This window comes from Eretmochelys imbricata, chromosome 14, assembly GCF_965152235.1.
Source record: "Eretmochelys imbricata isolate rEreImb1 chromosome 14, rEreImb1.hap1, whole genome shotgun sequence".
NCBI classification, from domain to species: Eukaryota; Metazoa; Chordata; order Testudines; family Cheloniidae; genus Eretmochelys; species Eretmochelys imbricata.
Genome location: NC_135585.1, coordinates 31435052 through 31440713, shown reverse-complemented (window position 1 = coordinate 31440713; position 5662 = coordinate 31435052). Strand labels below are relative to the sequence as shown.

Below are 5662 nucleotides of genomic sequence, written 5' to 3'. Positions count from 1 at the left end.
TCGGTGTACACTCTATAGAGCAAGATGAAGACGTCACTGTCTGGAATGTTGGTTTGCACTGATGTCACCAGAGCTTTCAGGCAGTCCCTGGTAAAACTAGGCCAATAGCGAGATGAGCAGAGGCGGATGAGGGTTTCCTGGGGCCCTGGGCCAGAGCAAGTGGACCCTCCTCCCCCTGCGGGGCTCCCGCCCCTTGTCCAATCAGAAGCAATATGCTAATAAGGCATATGATCTCCCCCGTGCTGTGTAGTTTCATTCTCCTCAGGCGGTTTCCCTTGCCTGAGCCATGGGGGAAGACATGATTTGTGTGAAGGGGGGAGTTGGGGCTCCCCGCTCAGCTAATGCACAGAGAGGGGGAGATGGAGCAGGGACCTGCCTTGCAAAGGATGCTGCAGCCATGGAGTCCCTGGAGGAGGTAAGCTGTGATCTTCCTCCAGAGCAGTGCCCTGGGAACCTGACTCCCACCCCGGCTCTGCAATGGGGGACTGCGGTTAGGGTGGAGACGGGGGGTTATTCTGAAGATCCCAGTGTCATCGCAGCCCTGTGATTATTGTTACAGCCCCCACAGGCAGGCTGCAGGGCCTCGCAGTGTCTGTGAATGACGTATGATTTGTACTGCAGCCGCTGTTGAATTGTGTGTCCATTCTTCGGCCACAAATTGAGCTTGAATATTTTCGTTTCCCCCAAAGTGAGGTGTTGGGTAAAGGGGAGACTGGGTGGGGGGGGTTTCCAGGAAATGAATAGTAGCTTTTAGACGTGCCAGAAAACCCAGTAAAACACCCAGAATTGCACCATGCCATTGCAGAGAAACTAAACGAATTCTTTGCAGCAGTCTTCATGGCTGAGCATGTGAGGGAGATTCCCAAACCTGAGCCGTCCTTTTTAGGTGACAAATCTGAGGAACTGTCCCAGATTGAGGTGTCATTAGAGGAGGTTTTGGAACAAATTGAGAAACTAAACAGTAACAAGTCACCAGGACCAGGAACTCAAATGTGAAATGGCAGGACTACTCACTGTAGTCTGTAACCTACCATTTAAATCCGCTTCTGTACCCGATGACTGGAGGATAGCTAATGTGACGCCAATTTACCGGAACTGGGTAAACAGGCATCTCAGTGGGGTGTTAACCCTGAAATCTGCCACCCTGTGGGCGCCCACCCCAGCAGAAGGCTCTGGGTGCATCATTGCCATCCCCTCAGAGCTCGTCTGGGGTGATGCTGGTGGGGGAGCCACCCACAGCCATCTGCTCAGGTGGCTGTGAGCTGGGCTCTCCCTTCTCTGGGACAGATCTCACCCCGAGCCAGAGGCTGGTGGCCTGAGGGCAGGGAGATCCCGGCCTGCCCAAAGAGTAGTGCTGGGCCTCCTCCCAGCCCAGCACATGACAGCTGTGAGTAGCCAGGATGGGACCATGGGGAAAGATTTGCCTGTGGACCTGGATCCCACCCTGTTCCCAGGTGGGAAGCGCTGGCCTCCAGCTCTCACAGGAAGCTCTGTGTGAGTGGCTGGGGTCACCCCATGGCCGCTGGGTTTGTGCTGCTGGCATTTCACTCCAGCCGCCCCCTGCAATACAGCCTGTCCTGACAGACCTCTGGCCTGAGAGCTGATGTAAACTGTCCAGGGAGCCCTGGACCCAGCTCTTCTGTGCGGCGTTACGGCTGCTCCTCGCCACGCTGAGAGTCACCTGGAACCTGCGCCCGGGGCAGTTTGGGTGGGTTGGGCCTGCAGGGGCCCATCCAGACCCAGCTGGGCCGGGTGGGGGGGGGGAGCGGGGGAGAGAGTAGGAACTGGGTTAATACCCACCTGGCATAAATGCCCCATGGAGGTCAATTGATCTTAGAACCTTTCCTGGCCTTGCTGCCCCACTGCCCCCTTTCTAGCTGGGGCCTGTGGCAGGTGCAGGAAGGGGAATCATGAGGGGCTGTGAGTGCAGCAGCTCCCTGCACTGTGCGAGAGCATCTCTCCCTGCCTGTGACTGATGGGAAATGTCCAACTCCTACCTGACACCAGCTCCCTGGCTTCTGTCTTGTAGATTTCCGATCGGAGGAGGAGGAGACTGCGCGTATCTGAACGATCTGAATGGGGTCAGCAGCTTGCGATGCACCAGTGAGAGACACTGGATCTGCACCAAACCTGATGCATTTACACAGGCACAGGAGGCTGCCATGGTAGGGGGCTCGTAAGGAGAGTACTGTGGAATTAGTCCCAGAAAAGCCAGACTGATCTCTTTACAAGATCACATCTGAGCAATTCCAGAATATCGGGGAATGCTCTGCGCATGACTGGGCAGAGCACTGTAGATGCAGGTGAAAACCAGAGATGCTATTTGCACATCTTGTCCCCCCACCCATGCTGTCTCTTTTTCCGCCAGTGGAACGGCTCAAATCCAGCCTTTCCTACCCCTCCTCAGCTGGACCAGGAACTCTGCCTAACTGAGCCAAGGCACCAGCCTCAGCTTTCACTGCCCTGACATTCCCCCACAGGAGCTTTTTACTCTAGAAAATTATCTATGGAATCTTTTAAAAATATTCATCATTCCCATTCTGTGGTCTGGAATAGAGCTGAGGGGGGATGTTCTCCATTCCCCTCCCCTCCCCCAGCAACTTTTTAACAAGATTTTTTTATGGGTCAGTTTTTGGGGTGTTTTGAAAACACAATTGATTTTGAAATTTGCAGGTTTACACCACCAGTTCCTGTTTTTTGTTGCCAGATATTGGTTTGGATGAAAGAATGAACATTTTAAACTGGTTTTAATTTTCCATTTTTAGTTTTAAGAGCGCTGCACCTGCTAAGGGAGTAGGCCCCCTGTTACACTCCTCGTGGGACACCTAGGGCCTGGAACATACGAGTAAGAGGAGAAATGTCTGTTCTCTCCCTTCCTGGAGCCCAGTGGGTATGAAAAGGGCAGGAAGTGGGTAGGTGTGACACAGACAGACCAGGTGCCAGGTTATACCAAAGTCCCCATGTCTGCTGTAGATCCTTCTGTTACCTTTCGAAACTTTGTAGCTTAGTTGTGTATGTATGTTCACCCGCTTTAGCCTTGTAAATAATTCTTATTTCCTTTTCAATAAATTGTCATATAATAAGACTGACTTTGGTGTGACATCTAAGGTGCAGGCTCACCTGGGTTGCGAGACAGCTGGGAGTACCCAAGGGGTCTGCATGGCTAGGCTGTTAGGATGCCGGAGGAGATTACCCTGCATGTTTGGTTGGTGAAATCTATGTCTAGAATTCTCAACCAGTTTGGATTTGTGCCCTGGTTCCCAGCAGTCTGCCCTGAGGTTAGCGCCACTCTCTCAAGACACTGCAGACAGCGCTATTGCACGGCCTTGGCTCCAGTTCCCTCCTTCCAGGAGAGAGGAGCTGAGCCTGCCCAGAGATGGAGTTGGGGGAAAGACGTATGTGACCCAGGGACCCCTTGGTGCCAAGTGGCAGGCAGCACAGAAGGTTTTACAGGAATCCCCTGGGTTGATCTTTACATCAGTAGTTTTAAACCTTTCCAGATGACTGTACCTCCTTCAGGAGTCTGATTTGTCACCTCTCTTAAAAACTACTCGCTTGCAAAATCAGACATGAAAAATACAGAAGCGTCACAGCCACTATCACTGAAATGGCTGACGTTCTCATTGTTACCATATAATAAAATAAATCAATGGAAATATAAATCTTGTACTTCCATTTCAGTGTATAGGATGTAGAGCAGTGTAAACAAATCACTATCTAAAATTTTTGTTTGTACTGACTTCACTCGTGCTTTTTGTGTAGACTGTTTTAAAATGAGGTAAATATTTGGATGAGTTGATGTGTCCCCTGGAAGACCTCTGCATATCGCCAGGAGTACATGTACCCCTGGTTGGTGAACTATTATGTAGACTACTGGTTCTCAAAGGGGGCATGTGAGGTGTGTATCAAGAGCCAGTAGCCCAAAGGTCACCATAATTGGAGCAAGACCTCTGTACAGATACTATGTAAGGAGCTGTGTCTCTAGACTGACAATGGTGCCCTTAAGGTCTTGGAGTCAAGGCAGGTCACGGGAGGTGATGTACCTCAGATCCTCCTTTCAGACAGGAGGCAACTGAGGTTCCCTCCCTGTCTGACCATCTGTGTATTGTGAGCCTGACATAGGACGTCTCTTTGCGCACTGAGCCAGGTGCAAAATTAGATTGGAAAATCCACAAAAAAGGGAAATCTACAGGAAGAAACTAAGAGCAGGGGGTTGTGTGTGTCCATCTGTTGTGTTTAAGCATAAAGACAAAGGATCGGTCTGATCTCTCTTGGTGTGCGGAGACATACTGGATCCTTCCCCTCGGAGACAAACTGACCGTACGCGTGTCTCATGAAAGAAGGGTCCGAGCCTGCCTGGCTGTGAAGTGCTGCAAGGATTTCGGGTGAGCTGTACTTGGTTACACAGGAGAATACCTTGTTAGTTCGGTCTCGGCTCTAGAACACATGTTATGACTTTGTTATATGTAACCATTTGTTTCCAACACTTCCACTTGACTCTTGGCTTTGTTGAACTGAGGCGTGATTTCGCTGTGAGCCTATGACAGCGCTGTGTGTTAAGTGGAGCAGTGATCTGAGCTGGACCTGGTAAGCTGGGGCCGAGGATGTTACTGTTCCTTTGGAAATAGGCAATCTGTGAATAATACCGGTGCCCAGGGGACCAGGGACTGGACGCTCCAGACAGATGCTCAGAGGGCTTGAGGGCAGAGTGGGCCTATTGCTACCCTGCAGTGACGGCAGGCCCAGCAGCGAGTGTGTGTGGCCAGTGGAGTTGGGGAGCTGACCCCTGGCAGGCACAGACAAGGCTCCCTCGGGCAAAGGGCAGGTGGTGGCGAGGTGCCTCCCAGCCCCGGGTACCCAGGTACATTGCAGGGTATTAACTTACTGCAGGTTTGGGGCAGTTAAAAATTACACCCCAAGGCCCCAGCCCAGTGAGGAGGACCGAGGAGAGGAACTGTGACTGCGCGGGGCACCTGAGTCCCAGCACCGCCCAGAGTTCTGCTCTGCCTAAAGCCCCAGTCCCGCCCCGTGAGTAGGGCTTTACCAAATTCATGACCATGAAAAATGCATCACAGACTGTGAAATCTGGTCTCCCCTGTGAAATCTGGCTCGGCGGGGGAGGGGTGGAATATGTCCCAGTACTGCCCCCCTTACGTCTACCCCGCCTTCAGAGCTGGGCGGCCAGAGAGCAGCAGCTGCTGGTCTGGTGCCCAGCTCTGAAGGCAACGCTGCTGCCAGCAACAGTGCAGAAGTGAGGGTGGCATGGTGGGGAGAGGGGCCAACCTTATGGGGGGGCGATGCGGGCAACTGCCCCGAGCGCGGTGGTCAGGAGGGAACCCCACCAACCGCCAGCTCCAGGCCCTTTTAACCTCTGAGTGCTGGACCCTGGAATGGGGGAGGGGCAGGTCTGGGAGCGTCCCAGGCAGGGGCTCCTACCGTGTGCCAGGCTCTAGCTGCAAGTTCGGGCTGGGCTGGGGAGGAACAGGACCTCGTCCCCTGCATGGGCTGCTCTAGGGCCAGATCAGAGCCACTTCCAGGAACCTCCCCCAGCAGCAGAAAGCTCCGTGGCTGCCGGCCGGGAGCCCAGCTCTGAAGGTAGCACCACTGCCAGGAGCAGTGCCGAAGTCAGGGTCGCAATACCGTGACACCCCTCCCCCAATAG

The 5662-nt window shown here is 53.2% G+C and overlaps 1 long non-coding RNA gene across 1 annotated transcript; it reads left to right on the top strand.

Annotated features, from left to right (window-relative positions):
- The first annotated feature begins 266 nt into the window (after nucleotides 1-266).
- On the top strand, nucleotides 267-3083 carry LOC144274725 (uncharacterized). The gene is made up of 2 exons (XR_013347936.1): nucleotides 267-415; nucleotides 2030-3083. It is a non-coding gene; the product is annotated as an uncharacterized LOC144274725 (long non-coding RNA).
- Nucleotides 3084-5662: the final 2579 nt, after the last annotated feature.